Source organism: Salmo salar, chromosome 23 (assembly GCF_965601325.2).
Source record: "Salmo salar chromosome 23, fSalSal1, whole genome shotgun sequence".
In the NCBI taxonomy this organism is placed as follows: domain Eukaryota; kingdom Metazoa; phylum Chordata; class Actinopteri; order Salmoniformes; family Salmonidae; genus Salmo; species Salmo salar.
In genome coordinates this window covers 18,600,986-18,623,179 of record NC_138313.1, presented here as the reverse complement: position 1 = coordinate 18,623,179, position 22,194 = coordinate 18,600,986, and the positions used below count along the sequence as shown (strand labels likewise).

General features: G+C 40.8%; 1 non-coding gene across 1 annotated transcript; it reads left to right on the top strand.

Moving 5' to 3' along the window:
• The first annotated feature begins 20,660 nt into the window (after window positions 1-20,660).
• On the top strand, window positions 20,661-20,715 carry LOC123729952 (U7 small nuclear RNA). The gene has a single exon (XR_006761648.1). It is a non-coding gene; the product is annotated as a U7 small nuclear RNA (small nuclear RNA).
• Window positions 20,716-22,194: the final 1,479 nt, after the last annotated feature.

Genomic DNA, 22,194 nt, shown 5'->3' with positions numbered 1-22,194 from the left:
AGCGGCAGCTCTACCCTTTTGCTCAGTGCGGAAATTAACTGTAATCCATGGCTTCTGGTTGGGGTATGTACATACTGTCACTGTATGGACGACTTCATCAATGCTCTTATTGATGAAGCCAGTGACTGATGTGGTGTACTCCTCAATGCCATCAGAAGAATCCCGGAACATATTCCAGTCTGTGCTAGCAAAACAGTCCTGTAGCTTAGCATCTGCGTCATCTGACCACTTCCTTAGTGAGTCACTGGTGCTTCCTGCTTTAGTTTTTGCATGTAAGCAGGAATCAGGAGGATAGATTTATGGTCAGATTTGCAAAATGGAGGGTGAAGGAGAGCTTTGTACCACTCTCTGTGTGTGGAGTACAGGTGGTCTACCGTTTTTTTTCCCTCTGGTTACACATTTAACATGCTGGCAGAAATGAGGTAAAATGGATTTATGTTTCCCTGCATTAAAGTCCCTGGCGTCTGGATGAGCATTTTCTTGTTTGCTTATGGCATTATACAGCTTGTTGAGTGCCGTCTTAGTGCCAGCATTGGTTTGTGGTGGTAAATAGATAGCTACGAAAAATATAGATTAAAACTCTCTTGGTAAATAGTGTCGTCTACAGGTTATCATGAGATACTCTACCTCAGGCGAGCAAAACCTTGAGACTTTCTTAATATTAGATTTTGTGCATCAGCTGTTTTTTACAAATAGGCACAGACCGCCACCCCTTGTCTTACTGGAGGCAGCTGTTCTATCCTGCCGATGCACCGAAAACCCAGCCAGCTATTTGTTATCCATGTCTTCGTTCAGCCACGATTCGGTGAAACATAAGATATTACAGTTTTTAATATCCCGCTGGTAGGTTAGTCTTGATAGGAGCTCATCCATTTTGTTATCCAATGATTGCACGTTGGCTAACAGGACTGATGGTAAAGGAGGATTACTCACTTGTCATCGGAGACTTGCACGGCACCCCGACCTACCTCCCCGATATCTCTGTCTCTTCTTCATATGAATGACGGGGATTTGCGGGTGTCTGAAGTAAATCCTTTGTGTCCAACTCGTTAAAGAAAACATCTTTGTCCAGTACGAGGTCAGTAATCACTGTCCTGATATCCAGAAGCTCGTTTCGGTCATAAGAGATGGTAGCAGAAACATTATGTACAAAGTAAGTTACAAATAACGCGAAAAAACACACACAATAGCACAATTGGTTAGGAGCCCGTAAAACGGCAGCCATCTCCTCCAGCACCATCATAGTCAACTGTGGGGATATAGTAGCTCTCAATACCAGACAACAGAAAGAGCTGGCTGGTACTATACGATAAATTGTGAGGAGATTACCTCTCCCCTCGATTTACAGTTAAAACCTGTAAATGAATCATTGGCAGTGCTCACTGCTAAAGTAGATACCTATTCAACCAAAGTGGAATGTCTGGAGAAGGCACCCAATGTGACAGAGGTGTGACTCCATGATCTGGAAACAGCGCAAGCTAAATTGTAAGGGATAATCAAACTTCTAAAAGATTAAACAGAATCCCTCAAATGATCCCTGTAAATTCAATGTGCGGGTCACAGGACTTGAAACTGGTGTGGAGGCGGGCAACACAACTTCCTTCATGAGAAATATTTTCTATGAACTGTTTAGGCAGGAGAAGCTGGGTACCATGCCAGGCAAAATCGCACTTCATTAGCTCATTGTTAGTGACATATCCAAATAAATGTCACTAGGAAACAACTTAAACAAATGCAAATGCAGCTACTTTGCTGATATTCTGGCTGCTCTTTTTGACATGACTGTAAGTTAGCCAAAGGTGGCTAGCTAGCAAGCAAGGGATAAGAACGTTGCCAGCCAGTATGGCAATGGACCATTGAGAATGAACAACTGGGTCGGTTCCATAGATACAGAACAGGAAGACTGAACGACTGGGTCGTGTCTCTAGCATCCCTAGATTTGTGTCGGGACGAAATCCTGTGGAAGGATGAAATAATATGAATAAATTAATCAAAATAATGTTACTAAAAATGTCTATCATTGTTTGGATATGTTGCTAGCCTGTTGAATAAAAGGGATAATGCCAGAGAATCCGGTGTTTAGAAGATATATTGGCAAGGGTGTTGTTAGGCGCAAGATTAACTAGAGGGCCGACAAACAGTCTCGATGTAAATATAAATAGACATGGAATCCCTGGCCACGTTAATAATGAAACACTAGTCACTTTAATAATGTTTTACTCATTTCATGAATTACCTGTCAAAAGTTCGGACACATACTCATTCAAGGGGTTTTCTTGATTTCTACTATTTTCTATGTTGTAGAATAATAGTGAAGACATCAAAACTATGAAATAACAGATAGGGAAACATGTAGTAAGCAAAAAAGTGTTAAACAAATTCAAATACTGTGACATGGTAAGGTTGGATCCAGGTGCAGAGAAGAGACCAGACGAGGTCAGTGGTTAAGGATAAACATAATATTTTACTGAGAAATGGTAACAGAATAATCACAGTAACACTTGGAAAACAATCAACACCAAGTCTCAAAAACTCACTCGGCACACAATTCAAGCTTCTGCAAAGGACAACAGAAAACACACCTCTTTTAACAAGTAAATCATAATGAGTAAATAGTACACACCTGAGTGCCGTTAATGTCTCTAGGACGGTCTCTGCCGTCCTCTGGTGACAGGTGGAACCATGACAAATATATTTTAGATTTTAGATTCTTCAAAGTAGCCACCCTTTGTCTTGATGACAACTTTGCACACTCTTGGCATTCTCTCAACCAACTTCACCTGGAATGCTTTTCCAACAGCCTTGAAGGAGTAACCACATATGCTGAGCACTTGTTGGCTGCTTTTCCTTCACTGTAACGTCTAACTCATCCCAAACAATTTCAATTGGGTTGATGTTGGGTGATTGTGGAGGCCAGGTCATCTGATGCAGCACTCCATCACTCTTCTTCTTGGTCAAATAGCCCTTACACAGTTTGGAGGTGTGTTGGGTCATTGTCCTGTTGAAAAACAAATGCAAACCAGATGGGATGGCGTATCACTGCAGAATGCTGTGGTAGCCATGCTGGTTAAGTGTGCCTTGAATTCTAAATAAATCACCGACAGTGTCACCAGCAAAGCACCCCCACACCATCACACCTCCTCCTCCATGCTTCACGGTGGGAACCACACATGTGGAGATCATCCGTTCACCTACTTTGCGTCTCACAAAGACACGGTGGTTTGAACCAAAAATCGCAAATTTGGACTCATCAGACCAAAGGACAGATTTCCACCGGTCTAATGTCCATTGCTCGTGTTTCTTGGCCGAAGCAAGTCTCTTCTTCTAATTGGTGTCCTTTAGTAGTGGTTTCTTTGCAGCAATTTGACCATGAAGACCTGATTCACGCAGTCTCCTCTGAACAGTTGATGTTGATATGTCTCTGTTACTTGAACTCTGTGAAGCATTTATTTGGGCTGCAACTTCTGAGGCTGGTAACAATAATGAACGTATCCTCTGCAGCAGATGTAACTCGGGGTATTCCTTTCCTGTGGCGGTCCTCATGAGAGCTAGTTTCATCATAGCGTTTTTTGGTTTTGCGACTGCACTTGAAGAAACGTCCAAAGTTCTTGAAATGTCCCACATTGACTGACCTTCATGTCTTAAAGTAATGATGTCGTTTATGTTTACTTATTTGAGCTGTTTTTGCCATAATATGGACTTTTACCAAATAGGGCTATCTTCTGTATACTCCAAATTAGTTTCTCTCTCGATTTATAGCGTTCTAACTTTTTAAAGCATAGTCATATTTTTATGAAATAGGGCTATCTTCTGTATACTCCAAATTAGTTTCTCTCTCGATTTATAGCGTTCTAACTTTTTAAAGCACAACTGATATGCTCAAACACATTATTAAGAAGGAAAGAAATTGCACAAATTAACTTTTAAGAAGTCACACCTGTTAATTTAAATTTATTCCAGGTGACTACCTCATTTATTTTTATTTTTTATTTTAACTTTATTTAACCAGGTAGGCCAGTTGAGAACAAGTTGTCATTTACAACTGCGACCTGGCCAAGAAAAAGCAAAGCAGTGCGACAAAAACAACAACACAGAGTTACACTTAAACAAATGTACAGTCAATAACACAAAAGAAAATAAAAATCTATATACAGTGTGTGCAAATGTAGAAGAGTAGGGAGGTAGGCAATAAATAGGCCCTAGAGGCGAAAATAATTACAATTTAGCAATAATACTGGAGTGATAGATGTGCAGATGATGATGTGCAAGTAGAGATACTGGGGTGAAAAAGAGAAAGAGGGTAAGTAATAATATGGAGATGAGGTAGTCGGGTGTGATATTTACATATTGGCTGTGTACGGGTACAGTGATCGGTAAGCTGCTCTGACAGCTGATTCTTAAAGTTAGAGAGGGAGATATAAGACTCCAGCTTCAGAGATTTTTGCAATTTGTTCCAGTCATTGGCGGCAGAGAACTGGAAGGAAAGGCGGAGAAAGGCAGTGTTGGCTTTGGGGAGGCAATATATCTGCTGGAGCGTGTACTACGAGTGGGTGTTGCTATGATGACCAGTGAGCTGAGATAAGGCAGGGCTTTACCTAGCAAAGACTTATGGATGACCTGGAGGCAGTGGGTTTGGCGATGGATATGTAGTGAGAGCCAGCCAACGAGAGCATACAGGTCGCAGTGGTGGGTGTATATGGGCTTTGGTGACAAAATGGATGGCACTGTGATAGACTACATCCAGTTTGCTGAGTAGAGTGTTCGGGGCTATTTTGTCAATGACATTGCTGAAGTCAAAGATCGGTAGGATAGTCAGTTTTACGAGGGTATTTTTGGAGGCATGAGTGAAGGAGACTTTGTTGCGAAATAGGAAGCCGATTCTAGATGGAATTTTGGATTGGAGAAACTTAATGTGAGTCTGGAATGAGAGTTTACAGTCTAACCAGACACCTAGGTATTTGTGGTTGTCCACATATTGTAGGTCAGAACAATCCAGAGTAGTGATGCTAGTCGGGCAGGGGGTGTGGGCAGCAATCAGTTGAAGTGCATGCACTTAGTTTTACTAGCATTTAAGAGCAGTTGGAGGCCACGGAAGGAGTGTTGTATGGCGTTGAAGCTCGATTGGAGGTTTGTAGCACAGTCCAAAGAAGGGCCAGTAGTATACAGAATGGTGTCGTCTGCGTAGAGGTGGATCAGAGAATCACCAGCAGCAAGAGCGACATCATTGATATAGACAGAGAAAAGAGTCGGCCCGAGAATTGAACCCTGGGCCCCCATAGAGACTGCCAGAGGCAACTTCAAATGTCTGAATACTTTCCAAAGGCACTGTATGTGCCTTAAGTTAGCAAAGCACTGCTTTGCAAGTTAACCCTGTTTTCTAAAAATTCCTATCAGATTTTGTAACCAGTGTCTTATGGGTTCTACAGTATGCTATGGGATTTCATTTAATTTTATAGGAATCCAATGCAGGAATCTTATCAAAAAATCTTATCGGAGGATTATATAGGATTATATCCTACAGGATAGGTTCCAAAATCTGATAGGATCAGACACTAGATTTTTAAAATTGGAATCCTATAGGATTTTTTGACTGGGGAAACATTAAAGATCCACCACTATATTTTACAGTAGGTATGGAGTTATTTTCTCCTTATGAATTTTTATTCCGAGCCCAAACCCATTACTGATTTCTATTTTCATGTCATCCAACAAATGTAAATGCCTGGAGTTTGCTAAATGGCATAAGGGCTTTGATTGGAACTGGTGCTTTGGTCAGATGACCTGAAAATGTAGCTCTTTGGCCACGCACATTGCTGCTGGGTTTGGCCTCAAAATGAGAATGCATTAATTAACAGAAAATATCTCCATAACTAATGTATAAATTCAGCAAAAAAATTAATGTCCTCTCATTGTCAACTGCATTTATTTTCAGCAAACTTATTAACATATGTAAATAATTGTATGAACATAACAAGATTCAACAACTGAGGCATAAACTGAACAAGTTCCACAGACATGTGACTAACAGAAATGGAACAATGTGTCCCTGAACAAAGGGGGTGTCAAAATTAACAGTCAGTATCTGGTGTGGCCACCAGCTGCATTAAGTACTGCAGTGCATCTCCTCCTCATGGACTGCACCAGATTTGCCAGTTCTTGCTGTGAGATGTAACCCCACTCTTCCACCAAGGCACCTGCAAGTTCCGGACATTTCTGGGGGAATGGCCCTAGCCCTCACCCTCCGATCCACCAGGTCCCAGACTTGCTCAATGGGATTGAGATCTGGGCTCTTCGTTGGCCATGGCAGAACACTGACATTCCTGTCTTCCAGGAAATCACGCACAGAACAAGCAGTATGGCTGGTGGCATTGTCATGCTGGAGGGTGATGTCAGGATGAGCCTGCAGGATGGGTACCACTTTAGGGAGGAGGATGTCTTCCCTGTAACGCACAGCGGTGAGATTGCCTGCAATGACAACAAGCTCAGTCCGATGATGCTGTGACACACCGCCCCAGACCATGACGGATCCTCCACCTCCAATTCGATCCCGCTCCAAAGTACAGGCCTCGGTGTAACACTCATTCCTTCGACGATAAATGCAATTCCGACTATCACCCCTGGTGAGACAAAACCGTGACTCGTCAGTGAAGAGCACTTTTTGCCAGTCCTGTCTGGTCCAGCGACTGTGGGTTTGTGCCCATAGGCGATGTTGTTGCCAGTGATGTCTGGTGAGGACCTGCCTTACAACAGGCCTAGAAGCCCTCAGTCCAGCCTCTTTCAGCCTATTGCTCTTTCAGTCCAGCCTACAATCCCTCCATCAGTCTGAGCACTGATGGAGGGATTGTGCATTCCTGGTGTAACTCGGACAGTTGTTGTTGCCATCCTGTGCATGTCCCGAAGGTGTGATGTTCGGATGTACCGATCCTATGCAGGTGTTGTTACACGTGGTCTGCCACTGCTAATTAGCTAGCTTTATAGGTTAGCGAGCCTCAAGCTTAGCAAGTAAAACTCCAGTAGTATTAATACACTCTGTATTCATCCTTGATCATTCAATTCCATTGCAGAAGAGGGAGGAGGAGAGTGGATTGTCCTCCGCCTCATCGTAGCTAGCTCTGCTGTGCTCTGTAGCAATTTAGCGAAGTTACCCTCGCTTTTTAGGTTTGTTGATACAACTTGCAGAGTGTGGGCTGTGACTGAGATAGTATGGCCTGTGCACACAGAGGATGGTGGAGATGTGCACGATTGGTTAATCAATATTTATAAGGAGCCATATTGTAAGTCGGTGTTTGGAGGGTGAAACTAACCAAGCCTTTCCGCACAAGGACCGGAATGACTTTGAAATAGTGGCAGCAACTTCCTCTGGAGGGGTCCTTTAAGTAGATTAATAAAGAAGGTGAGTATTTGGCCCGACGCTGTTGCCGCTTTGCTAATTGACGGTTTGATGTGGAGACCACAACCCACTTCACCTCTCTCTATTTCTATCTCTCAGTTTCTAACCCTCTCTCTCGCCCTCTCTCGCCCTCTCTCTCGCTCCCTATTTTTGCCTCCTCTCTCTCCCTTTCTCAATGTCTCTCTCAATCCTTCTCTCTTTCTCTCATCCCTCTCTTTCATTCCCTTTACGCTTTTGTTGAGATTGCGAAGTCAAGGTCTTCTCACCCATTTTAATGACTCCTCTTGTGTGTTACAAGAAATTAATTGATATTCTTACAAGCAAACAGCTAGGTGCTCATTTATCAATAGGTGTCAGTTTCTCCCGCCATAAAAATGTACTTTAATTTCCTCCTTCCTTCCTTGCTCCAGTCACTCTGAGTGCCCATTGCTTTAAATGCTTGACATTTAACATTTTGTGTACAGTTCAAATGCTCAAAGAGCTCTTGTGATGAGGTGATGAACGCTGCCTTGCCTGCAAAGCAGAATAAATTGACAAATATCCCTGAGAGATATACCAGAGATAAACCTCTACATGCAAATGAAAACATATTACCACAGACATGAACAATACACTGAGTGTACAAAACATTATGAACATAATGTTCTTTCCATGACATAGACTGACCAGGTGAATCCAGGTGAAAGCTATGATCCTATATTCACTTGGTAAATCCACTCAATCAGTGTAGATGAAGGGGAGGAGACAGGTTAAATAAGAATTATTAAGCCTTGAGACAATTGAGACATGGATTATGTATGTGTGCAAGAAAAATGTTTTTAAGTGCCTTTGAACGGGGTATGGTAATAGGTGCCAGGCGCACTGGTTTGTATCAAGAACTGCAATGCTGCTGGGTTTTTCACGCTCAACAGTTTCCCTTGTGTATCAAGAATGGTCCACCACCCAAAGGACATCCAGCAACTTGACACAACTGTGGGAAGCATTGGAGTCAACATGGGCCAGCATCCCTGTGGAACACTTTCGACACCTTGCAGAGACCATGCCCTGACGAATTGAAGCTGTGGTGCAACCCAATATTAGGAAGGTGTTCTTAATGTTTTGTGCACTCAGTGCATTTTGCCATGATGATGAATTTATTATGTGATGATACATTTAGTAAATATTGTTAAAACTCACATTATTTTTTCTCTCTCCTGTTTGTGAGACATTAAACTCTTCTCCCCAATGGTAGCATCCCAAATGGTATCCCATTCCCTTTATAGTGTACTACTTTTGACCAGGGCCCATAGGCCTCTGCTCAAAAGTAGTACACTATTTAGGGAACAGGGTGCCATTTGGGACACAAACCTAAAAGTTTACGTCTGGATGGTAAACGTTGTGGAAGGAATGGTGTTTATCCCATCTCCCCATGCAGTGGTTAGTCAAATGGACTAACTCAGGAGCACCCTGAGACCCACACCACCACACTGGACGTCTTGCTGTGACCTGACCGATTGCACATCATACTGAGGGGCAGCAGAGAACATTGGAATATTTGATTTCTTGTCAGGCGACTGAGCATAACTAAAACCTTCAATAACCCAATAACCTGCTTGAGACGTCCATGCCTCATCCCTCTGCCCCCCCCCCCCCCCCCCCCCCACCACCACCACCACCACCCATGTCCAACCTCAATCCCCAAAAATAGCTAGTTAAAAAGGAAGAAGGTACAACTTAAAAGTTAATGTCATCATAATAAAGGTGAAACTTACAATTGTTCACAGAAAAGCAAATATCATTCATATTAATGGTAAAAAATAGCCGGTCTTCAATTGGAACCTTGTGGTACTCGTTTTACGCTCCATGCCGTAATGAGTCCTAAGTAAGTAACTAAAAGTAATAATACGAGCAAATCTAGAGTGGTAAATCTAGTGGTGGCATGCGTTGATGTGTTGCTAGTATCGGTTGGTATACTTTGCATTTTGTCCCATATTTAATACAGTTGTCAAAAAGGAATGCCTACCAAAGCGATTGACAACAAACGGCTAAGCCTGAGGGTATATCAGCAGGTTTCTCAACATATGGTTTGAACCTGCAACACTGCAGTCATCTGATCTGCCTAAACTATCCTGTCATACTGTAGTCTCAAAAACATGCCGCAATAGAGGGGTTTAGTTTAACTCTAGCTAAACCCTCTCGCAATGCTCAGATACCAAATTAGGCCCTGGCTCCATGTACAACTTCTGGTTCATGTTTAATCATGTATATCCTTCCAGTATGCTAAGGACTGTACATTATAGTTTCTGATATTTATTTCATAGCATCATGCTTCTTCTTAGAAACAAATAGACGTTTCTCCTGCTGAGAAATGTAATATTAAAAACAGCTCTGTAAAATAAATAAGTAGAAAGACCAGTATCCATATTTACAACGGAGACATGTTGTGAGATTAGAAAATAAATTAGAGGCTCATCTGACATACTTAGAGAAATGATGTACAATGAGGCAAAAACTGCTTTGGGATATTTTGATCAAATGATTAATGAGTATAATAAATACATAATTTACTCGCCTGGCCGTAAACTATTTATCTGAAATGAATGCACCCAGCATTTGTTTTTCATAGCTCAGCACTTAGAAGGGTTTTAAGCAAAGTCTTTTGGAAATAACCAGCAGCTGTCAGCTTTTATTCAGAGAGAGATGGAAATTGTTCTTGTGCTCAGAGAAGTGTACATGTCAATAACTCGAAAAGGGTTTTTTATGATTAATTCAAACCTGATAAGATATCATTACACTTTTTAAGGATATCGACCGTCTCAGAGAGGCGTTGAATGAATAAAAAAGCATTTTTCTTCTCCACTTCATTAGTTTGTGCATCCTAAATTGACTCGTCAATATGCCTTTTGCACGAGTCAGCAAGCACATCATAGCAAGACAACATGACTATTTAATGCCCACGTCCTCCGTCTTCCCAAAGTGATGATTCGCCCTCTTTTGGAATCAAATGAATTTATTAGCACCCAAGTATTTACCAACTTATATTTTCTAAAAGTGTTATACATATACAAAGTGAGCGACAACACTGTGATGATTGTCAAAAGGAGTAGACCAAGGTGCAGCGTGGAAAGTGCTCATATTCATATTTATTGTAACTCAGAACACTCAAACAAAATAACAAACCAAGGAAAAACGAACGTCACGTTCTGCAGGCTTACTGAGCTGTACAAAAACAAGATCCCACACTGAAGGAGGGGAAAAAGGGCTGCCTAAGAATGATTCCCAATCAGAGACAATGCTAGACAGCTGCCTCTGATTGGAAACCATACTAGGCCAATTAAAGAAAAAAACAACAACATAGAAATATGACACATAGAATGCCCACCCTATGTCACACCCTGACCTAACCAAACAGAGAAAAACAGCTCTCTCAGGTCAGGGCGTGACAAACACAGCAGGTAGATACTGTATAAAGCACAGAAGACCCAGAACCATAGATATCCTATAAATGATCGAATATAGAATATAGTAATTATATATGTAATTCTATGCCGAGAACCTATTATAGACCTAACCATAACATATGTAAGGCACAGAACATCCAACATTAATACTGATCTCATTAGGAATGAGTGCCAAAAAACAGGTCAGATTAGCATACATTTGAAGAAGTGATTTCCCATTTACTGTGGATTACTGACTCTCTCACCACTCTCACAAGTAAAAACTGTTGCATTAAAAGCATTTAACCCATTTTGCTTCAACATATTGCACACATCAAAAGGCTGTTTTTGAAAAGAGCTCTGCTCTTTATAACTGCAGGGTACACTTTGTACGTTTTTCCCCCTTACCCACTCCACTCGACCCCCTACCCTTGCCGCGCCTGGCCTGCCACCCTCCACCCTCTGAATAGAGCGAGAGAGTAGAGAGAGAGCAGAGTAGAGCTAGGTGTTAAAACTACAGAAGACGAGTAGAGCCAGAGAAAGATCTTGCAGGTGCCCTGTGGGTATCTTTCAAATTAATCGTCTGGCTGGTCTGTCTTATGTGCAGTTTTTAAACATTAACAACACCTTTGAGAGCGAGGGATGAGGGGGGAGAGAGAGGGGAGTAAGGGAGAGAGTGGGAAGGCAGAGGGAATGAGCAGGACATGGCATGATGGTCTTTAATGTTTTATTGAACAGACACAAATTATTTTGGCCCTGGCCTTTAGTGTTGGTTGGAAGTCAATGAGAAGGCGAGTCGGGGCATGCCATGGGCGCTGAGCGGTGAGCGTGACAAGGAAAGTGTGGGATTGAAGGGTCTTTCTGTCTCTCTGAGGCCTACAGCAAAGGCTCACAAAGAGAAGTTTTATGGATCAATGATGATGACAAGTTTCCACTTATCACCTAATTACTTTAAATTACAACTCGGTGCTTCAGATTGCTCAGTGAGTCTCAGTTGGTAGAGCACGGTGCTTGCAACGCCAGGGTTGGAGGTTTGATTCCCACTGGGGACCAGTATAGAAATGTATGCACTCACTAATGTAAGTTGCTGTGGATAAGAGCTTGACTAAAATGTAAAATGATGAGCAATACAGTAAGCATAGACAGCCTGGTCTCATAGACTAGACGTAACATGGTAAATGTAAATCTGTGACACTCAAATTAGGATGATACTGTATGTTACGTATGGTTACAAAAGACAGATGGTTACTTAAGGCAAAAGCGAAAGTAGGGTGGTTGGTCGGGGTGTGTGTATAACGCGAACGTCTAGCAACCAGAGCATTGGGCCAGTAACCAAAAGGTTGATGGATCGAATCCCCGAGATGACAAGGTAAAAGTCTGTCGTTCTGCCGCTGAGCAAGGCAGTTAACCCACTGTTCCCCGGGCACTGAAGACGTGGATGTCGATTAAGGCAGCCCCCCGCACCTCTCTGATTCAGAGGGGTTGGGTTAAATGCGGAAGATACATTTCAGTTGAGGGCATTCAGTTGTACAACTGACTAGGTATTCCCCTTTCCCAAAGGTTGCAAGTTTGAATCTCATCAAAGACAATTTTAGCTAATTAGTAACTTTCCAACTACTTACTAATTTGTATCTACTTTGCAACTGCTTAGCATGATAACTAACCCTAACCCTAACCTTAACCCTTTTAGCTAACTCTTCCCCTAACCCGAACATTAAGCGTTTAACCTAACTCTTAAACTTGACCCTAACCCCTAACCCCTAGCCTAGCTAAAGTTAGCCAGCTAGCTAACGTTAGCCACCTAACTAAAATTCATAACATATACTAAGTTTTGCAAGTTCATAACATATTGACTGTTTTACAAATTCGTAACATATAATACAAATTGTAATTCATAACATATCATACGAAATGAGTAATGGACATCCACAAATTAATACATACCATACCAAACTTAACATATCATACGGAATGGAGTGTCTCAGATTTTCCTTACATAATAATCCAAAATGCTCTGAGACAAGGTTGGCATAAAGTTTACTGTCCAATGGGGATGGCCAAGAGACTGTAGGTGGATGTCGAAATACAGTACCAGTCAAAAGTTTGGACACACCTACTCATTTCAGGGTTTTTCTTTACTACTATTTTACTATTTAAAGGAGTTCCTACATATACTGAGCACTTGTTGGCTGCTTTTCCTTCACTCAGCCAACAAGTGCTCAGTATATGTGGGAACTCCTTCAAGACAGTTGGAAAAGCATTCCTCATGATGCTCGTTGAGAGAATGCCAAGAGCGTGCAAAGCTGTCATCAAGGCAAAGGGAGGCTACTTTGAAGAAACCAAAATATAAAATATATTTTGATGTGTTTAACACTTTTTTGGTCACTACATGATTCCATATGTGTTATTTCATAGTTTTGATGTCTTCACTATTATTCGACAATTTAGAAAATAATAAAAAATAAAGAAAAACCCTTGAATGAGTAGGTGTGTCCAAATTTTTGACTGGTACTGTAGATGATGATAATTTGTCAAGTTTTTTTTTATATAGCAGCTGACTGATGGGACAGATGGGAGATATCTATGGTGAGTTATCAGCCATGGAGAATATTTTCTTTCAAATAAATAAGTGCACTTTAAGCTTTCCGTAGTACATTAACCATCAGTAAGCACTATTTCCGCTGATGGCTGACTGACTGACGGACTGACGGGCTGACTAGTGTTAGTAGATTAATAATTTGTGGTTATAATTTACTCTCACTGGGTACGTTCCAAATGGCACCCTATTCTCTATATAGTGCATTACTTTACCAGGACCCATTGGACTCTGGTCAAAAGTTGTGCACTTATAAGGAATAGGGTGTCGTTTGGGACGCAGACATTGAGTAACGGAGATGTCCTCTACAAGAGAGTGAGGAGAAGACTCAGGCACTCTAAGCTTTTAAAAATGCATTATATTTATTTAAAAGCCTTACACTTATTTAAAAGCATGAGACTTATTTAAGTTGCTCTTGGCGAGCCCGTTTATACTACCCTATATGTAGTAAAATGATTTAATTTTTGGTTTGAGAGAGCTCTGCTGTTTATTTTTCAATTGCATTGGATGCCCCCTTTAATGTCTTATTATCATCTCTTAATAACCCTGACTAAATGACAGCTATATTCAACCCATTAAAAATATCTATTTAAGCAATAAGGCCCGAGGGTGTGTGGTATATGGCCAGTATACCACGGCTAAGGGCTGTTTTTTGGCACTACGCAACGCAGAGCCGTGGTATATTTCCATGTATCACAAGCCCCCGAGGTGCCTTATTGCTATTATAAACTGGTTACCAACATAATTAGAGCAGTAAAAATAAATATACCATGGCTGTCAGCCAATCAGCATTCAGGGCTCGAACCACCCAGTTTATCAATACCCTAAATGCTGATTGGCTGACAGCCGTGGTATATGAGACCATGGAATAAGGTATGACATAATATGTATTTTTCCTGTTCTAATTACGTTGGAAACCAGTTTATAATAGAAATAAGGCACCTCGGGATTTGTGGTATATTGCCAATATACCACGGCTAAGGACTGTGTCCAGGCACTCCGCGTTGTGTCGTGCTTATGAACAGTCCTTAGCCGTGGTACAGTATATTGGCCATATACCACACCTCCTCGGGCCTTATTGCTTAATTATAATGAGACATGAAAGCTTATACATGCTTATAATAAATGATAAAGCATTATACCTGTTGGCTTAGTGTTACCCTACTAGCCGAAATGACATATACACTCTCGTATCTATTTATTTGGACAGTGAAGCTAAAACTTTTATTTTGGCTCAAAACTCCAGCATGGGCGTGTAGACTACTGTAGGTATTATTAAGCTGACCCAGGTTGATTAAGCACAGCACAGCACAGTACTAAAAGACAGTGACAGCAGACAGCAGAACCCTTACCTTGGTACTAATTGTTATTCTGTGTCACACCCTGTTCGGTTTCACCTGTCTTGTGATTGACTCCACCCCCTCCAGGTGTTGCTTTTTCCATGGTGTATATATCCCTGTGTTTCCTGTCTCTCTGTGCCAGTTCGTCTTGTATGCCTTTCAAGTCAACCAGCGTTTTTCCCGTACTCCTGCTTGTATTCTTCTTTGCTAGTCCTCCCGGTTTTTGACCCTTGCCTGTTTTCTGGACTCCGTACCCGCCTGCCTGACCATTCTGCCTGCTCTGACCTCGAGCCTGCCTGTCTCTCTGTACCTCTTGGACTCTAAACTGGTTTTTACCTTTTACCTGTCCACGACCATTCTCTTGCCTACCCCTTTTGGATTGTTTAATAAATATCAAGACTCAAACAATCTGCCTCCCATTTCTGCATCTGGGTCTCGCCTTGTGCCCTTATATACTGAGAGTATTGTCACTAGTTATTCATGATTACAAAAACTCTGCTAATTCCATTAGTGTAACGAGACAGACAAGTTTCCCTCATCACACAGTTATTTCTAATGTGATAATGATACATTTGCATTGCTAATTATTATTTAAATATTAACTATGTACACCTACAGAAGAACTGTCATTAGCGTTAATGCTCAAGTTGTCAAGAACTCGGATGTGCCTGTTTATGCTACCATACGATTATGGCAGCCCCCGCACATCTCTGATTCAGAGGGTTAAATGAGGAAGACACATTGCAGTTGAATGCATTCAGTTGTACAACTGACTAGGTGTCCCCCTTTCCCTTTACTGTAGGTTTAGTCGTCATTACAAGGCTTATTGTTGACAAGCGCACTCCACATGACTTTTGAAAGGCATTTTACGCTTGAGTCGACATCCGTAGCATTTGCTGGGGATTCAATCTCCACGAATGCAAAGGAAATTGTCTGTAAAAGGCACATTGTCGACAGAGCAGTGTACTTGTCGACAATGCGCCTTTAATTGAATCCCGGGTCTAAAGACTGAAAGGCAAAACATTTATGTTGGAGTTTCTATAATGGACGTTTCATTCCAAAACGCTATACCTTGATGGTTTCATTTCAGAGACAAATAATCTAGTTTTTAATGCTATATATCTGCCCCACTTTCAGGCAAATAAGTAGTACTGTTAGGTTTTACACAGTCAAGTAACATAACAAAATGTTTGATATTGAAATATATACATGATACATTTGTGACATCAATGTTTAAAAAAATGCAATACTATAATATGAGATCTGTTTGTGAAACATTTACATTTTACATTTAGTCATTTAGCATATGCTCTTATCCAGAGTGACTTACAGTAAGTGCACTCATCTTAAGATAGCTAGGTGAGACAACCAAATATCACAGTCAAATATATAGGATACGAACACTCCATTCCAGCTAAACAATGGAAGAAATTACATTTTCATACACATCTAAAATCTATTAATAAAAAACAGTAATATTTTACACACTCATGAAGTTACCCATAAGCAATTCTGTCTGATTAAAAACACAGTAACATTTTACATTAAGTTGCCCCTATTACTATGTAACTACCACTAACTGTGTTAATAACTCAAACCAAAATCGGACCATGAATACACATGTAATGCCAGTCACACCCTGTCATTACAATGGTAATTCACAGGTGACTTTCAAACATGTAATCACAAAACATTAGTTATATAGTGGAACAAGAAACAGTGTAATAAGTTGTTACACATGTGGAATAACCTGCAGCAAGTGAATGTGTAATTACAATTGTGCAATAACTGATTCCTCTACAACCATATTACCATGTGATTACATAGTAAAACTTATGCAACGACTATGTTGTTAACACAGCTGTAACTGTGCTAGTTACATAGTTATAGGGTCAAAGTTTTGCCAAAAAAACGAATGTAAAAAAGTTGTTGGATATAGTATTTTGGAAATAAACTTCAATTGTGTACTATAAATTGGGTGGTTCGATCCCTGAATGCTGATTGGCTGACAGCCGTGGTATATCAGACCACATACCCATGGGTATGACAAAACATGTATTTGTACTGCTCTAATTATGTTGGTAACCAGATTCTAATCGCAATAAGACACCTCAGGGGTTTGTGGTATGTGGCCAATATACCACGGCTAAGGGCTGTATCCACGCACTCCGTGTTGCATTGTGCATAAGAACAGCCCTTAGCCGTAGTATATTGGCCATATACACAAGTATATTGGCCATATACCACACCCCCTCTGGCCTTATTGCTTAAGTATCAATTAACAATGTGCATATATCAAGGTAAGTTAGTGTCCATCCTGAACCCTGGTTCTGTAAACAGCAGATAGAAGTGTATTCCCATCTCCACAATGTGTTCTATCAGTGATACACTGCCTGGCTGTGCACAGGGTAGGACAAATGAAAAAGCTGTCCACAATAATATTTTCTAGTACCAGCACCACTGAATTGTATCAACCAGCTTTGGATTGAGTGCCACCACCAAACTGATGGCGAAATAGAGCTTTTGAGCAACTTGCTTTCAGCCACACAGAGGCTCTATCCTCTATCTGTGCACATGGAAGAAAAGAGAAGAAGAGAGAAGGATGAGGAGAGTGGGATTGTATTACAATAAAAACATTTTTAGGTGGAGTTGTGTTTTAGTTTGAAAGAGCACTCTACTTGTGCGGATAAGATTGACATATGCATTCATTGATGAGAGTGGATGGTTGATATGCAGCATTATCAGCTTCTAGCTTCTGCTTAGTGAGGTTCTGATGAAGGAAGATTAATCTACATCCCAAGGGGAACCCTATTCCTTACATAGCGCACTACTTTTAATCAGAGTCCCCAACAGTGCACAAAGCTGGTCATGATTATTTCAGAACCAGATCTGCCAGGGATCAGCCTCGGCCATCGTGCAAAGTAGCTATCAGATAGTCACTTTTAATATAGGAGAGGAAGAGAAGAGAGAAGAGGAAAGTGGGGCGTTTGTCATTAAAGTGTAATTTGGCTTTTTTACTTGGGAAGGATGGAAATACTATTAAAATAACTTTAAAGTGGCTTTAAAACAGCTTTAGAATGGGATGTAGAATTAGCGTGAAGAGCATTTACATTTCTGCACTGGAGTGAATGAAAAAATGCAAAGAGAAGCACAATGAGAAAAAAAAATCCCACCTGTTTTATAGATTCATTGCTAAATCAATAACTCATGAATGAGAAACATGGCGTTTTCCAAATCAAGCCTATCTTTTTTTTCTTTATTATCATTACTTAATTTATATATTTTTTATTTTGTTGTCACTTTCAATCACATTATTAGAGTTAATTATAACAATACCTTGTTGTGAAAGTGTGTGTGTGTGTGTGTGTGTGTGTGTGTGTGTGTGTGTGTGTGTGTGTGTGTGTGTGTGTGTGTGTGTGTGTGTGTGTGTGTGTGTGTGTGTGTGTGTGTGTGTGTTTGTAAAATGGGAGCAGGGTGTTGTGCTGTGACTACTGAGTGAGTGAATGTGGTTTAAGAAGTGTGTCTGCTTTGTATCGAACGCTACGGCATCTCCTCTTGCTTTGTATACTTAACTTTATTGATTTCTCCTTACTCTGGCATTAGGAGCAGTAATTATGAGCCTAGACCATCTCATTGATTTGACTTCCCATCGGAGGCTAGCTTGCACTGGCACATCTTTACAGACCAAGTTAGGGTTTCCTTAGGACTCGATCCAGTTATCTACAGTTTGTGTTTTCACTTAACAGGACTGCAGTCTATAATGTAACTGTACACAAAAATACATGTTTCATGAACTAATATTGATTATTTTTAACACATTAATGTATTATTACTTTTTATGCATTAATACATTATTATTAATATTATTATAATTATAATTATGGAAAGTAGCCCATGTACTCCCCCTTCGTTAAGCTGTTGACCCGTGTGTAACGGTCGTCGTACGTAGTGGACCAAGGCACAGCGGGTTGAGTGCTCATAATGACTTTTATTGAACACGTAAGAAACAAAACAAGAAAATGATCGAACGAACATTATTGCAGGCTAACACACAGCAGTGCAACAATAACTTCCCACAAAGGGACAGGTGAAACAGGGCTACCTAAGTATGACTCTCAATCAGCAACAACGATGTACAGCTGTTCCTGATTGAGAGCCATACCAGGCCAACACAAAGAAATACACAACATAGAAAACCATAGAAATACAAAACAAGAACATTACCCAAAAACCCCGGACCACATAAATCAAACACCCCTCTTACATAAATACATATACCATTAAACCCCGAACCACATAAAACAAATACCCCCTGCCACGTCCTGACCAAACTACAATAAACAATAACCCCTTATACTGGTCAGGACGTGACACCGTGTGACTTAAATAATATCGCCCATTTCCAAACTCTCTTGACTAGCTAAAATCTTAGAATCCTTGTTAAGTACTCAACTTAGATCCTTTTTAACTATGAAATGTATTCTAAATGATCATCAGTCGGGTTTCAGACCTGGTCATAGCACCATCACTGTGCTTCTATGGTTTTAAATTATGTTATTCATCGTATGGAAAGGAACAAACACTGTGCAGACTTTTTTATTGGCCTGTCTAAGGCTTTTGACATCTTGGATCACTCATTACATATTCAGAGGTTTTCTACAATAGGCCTGAACCAACCTGTGTGAAGCTGGTTTGAAAATAATTTAACGGAAAGAATGCAGTGTGTATTTACTGATGGTGTTCAATCAGGTTATCTGGACATAACAAAGGGTGTCCCACAGGGATCGATTCTTGGTCCGGTTCTTTTTACAATTTACATGAACAATATTGGTTTATCTGTAAAAAGTATTATAATACTTTCACCTGTATGCAGATGACACTGTTGTGTATGCTATTGCCCCCATGGCTGACCAGGCTAGTTCGGAGCTTCAATCTGTCTTGCTATCTGTGAATGTGCCTTGCAGAAAGCCTTTGTTTGTTGTTGTTTTTATTTGCTTTGTAAATATTGTCAACAATATTCATGTCAATTTACACACTCTAAAGAATAAAAAGAAAGGAATACATATACAAATACAAAAATAAAGAAGTACGGTCAGATGCCAAGCAGTTGCCATATTAAGCAGTAATGCAGCCAGTCAAGATGCTCTCAATGGTGAAGATGTTGAACTTTTTGAGGATCTGAGGGCCTATGCCAAACCTTTTCAGCCTCCTGAGAGGGAAGAGGCATTGTCGTGCATTCTTCACGACTGTGTTGGTATGTGTGGACCATGTTAATTCCTTAGTGATGTAGACACTGAGGAACTTGAAGCTCTCGACCCGCTCCACTACAACCCCGTCGATGTGGATGGGGTAGTGCTCAGCCCTGTTTCCTGTAGTCCACGACCAGATCCTTTGTCTTGCTGATGTTGACATTGTTGGCCCCACCAGACTGCCTTGTCACTGGCCTCCTCCCTTTAGGCTGTCAGGATCCTACCCACTGTACAGTACATCAACACACAGGTCAAGCCACCCATGATTGTCCCGCCTTCTTGTAGTCCTGACACTAATCTACTCTACTTTTAGCAGGGTTGGACAATAAATGGTCGGTGACCTACTTTGCATTTTTTGGGGAGAGAGAGAATCCTCTCTTTCTCAGTTTTCTGGGCTTGTATGTGTTATTATGTTATTTACAGTAACATACATAGGTATACCGTCACAATAATTTACTCAAATGAATGTGTACACTGCATTTTAAAAACACTGCATTAAAAACTACAGTAATGAAGCGAATGCACCAATTTGTAAGTCGCTCTGGATAAGAGCGTCTGCTAAATGACGTAAAGGTAAATGTAATGTCCTTGGACAATAATTGTCGGTGACCTAATTTGTCCTGAACTATCTGTTCAGACCCCAGTCCTACCTACCTACAGTTTATGGACAATTTGCTCTTTTAGTATTTCTCTAGTAGGCTTCCTCAAGGAGAAAGCCTGCACTTCTATGTCAAAGACAATAAAAGAAAAACTCTATACTGAACACTACTGTAATGGCAATGAAAATACTACAGTCCGCAATAACACTACAGTAAATACTACGGTATACTACAATCCGCAAAAACACTACATTAATTACTATAGAAAATACTACAGTTTTCTTTTACTACAGTTTTATACTAAAGTTAACTGTAAATACTACAGCATACTACAGTTAATACCACAGTAAAGTTCTCAAAATATCTACATTGAATAGTATAGTATTACCGGTATTATCCGGAAAGTATTCAGACCCCTTGACTTTTTCCACATTGTGTTATGTTACAGCCTTATTCTAAAATGTATTAAATGTTTTTTTTCCCCTCAGCAATCTACACACATAATGACAAAACAAAAACAGGTTTTAGAAATTACAGCCTCAGATCTACATGGTATGATGCTACAAGCTTGGAACACCTGTATTTGGGGAGTTTCTCCCATTATTCTCTGTAGATCCTCTCAAGCTCTGTCAGGTTGGATGGGGAGCGTCACTGCACAACGATTTTCAGGTCTTTCCAGAGATGTTAGATCGGGTTCAAGTCTGGGCTCTGGCTGGGCCTCTCAAGGACATTCAGAGACTAGTCGGAACAGCTGGTGCTCTCGTGCATGTTTCAGTGTTATTTACTTCAAAGTAAGCATAGAAGTAGTTTAGCTCGTCTGGTAGGCTCGTGTCACTGGGCAGCTCTAGGCTGTGCTTCCCTTTGTAGTCTGTAATAGTTTGCAAGCCCTGACACATCCGACGAGCGTCGGAGCCGGTGTAGTACGATTCGATCTTAGTCCTGTATTGTCGCTTTGCCTGTTTGATGGTTCGTCAGAGGGCATAGTGGGATTTCTTATAAGCTTCTGGGTTAGAGTCCCGTTCCTTGAAAGCGGCAGCTCTAGACTTTAGCTCAGTGCGGATGTTGCTTGTAATCTATGGTTCAGCCACGACTCTGTGAAGCATAAGTTATTACAGTTTTTAATGTCCCGTTGGTAGTTTAATCTTCCTCATAGGTCGTCAATTCTATTTTCCAATGATTGCATTTTAGCTAGTAGAACGGAAGGCAGTGGGGGTTTATTCGATCGCCTAAGAATTCTCAGAAGGCAGCCCGACCTCCGTCTTCTCTTCACGTAGTATGTCCTTCACGTCGGGCTCGTTGGACTCCTTAATGGAAAAACAAGCTTCTGCCAGTTCGTGGTGAGTAATCACTGTTCTGATGTCCAGAAGTTATTTTCGGTAATTTTTATAGATTTTGTATTTTTTTATTTTAACTTTATTTAACTTGGCAAGTCAGTTAAGAACAAATTCTTATTTTCAATGACGGCTTAGGAGCAGAACGACAGATTTTTACCTTGTCAGCTCTGGGATTCGATCTTGCAACCTTTCGGGTTACTAGTCCAACGCTCTAACCGCTAGGCTACCTGCTTATGCTCATAAGAGACTGTAGCAGCAACATTATGT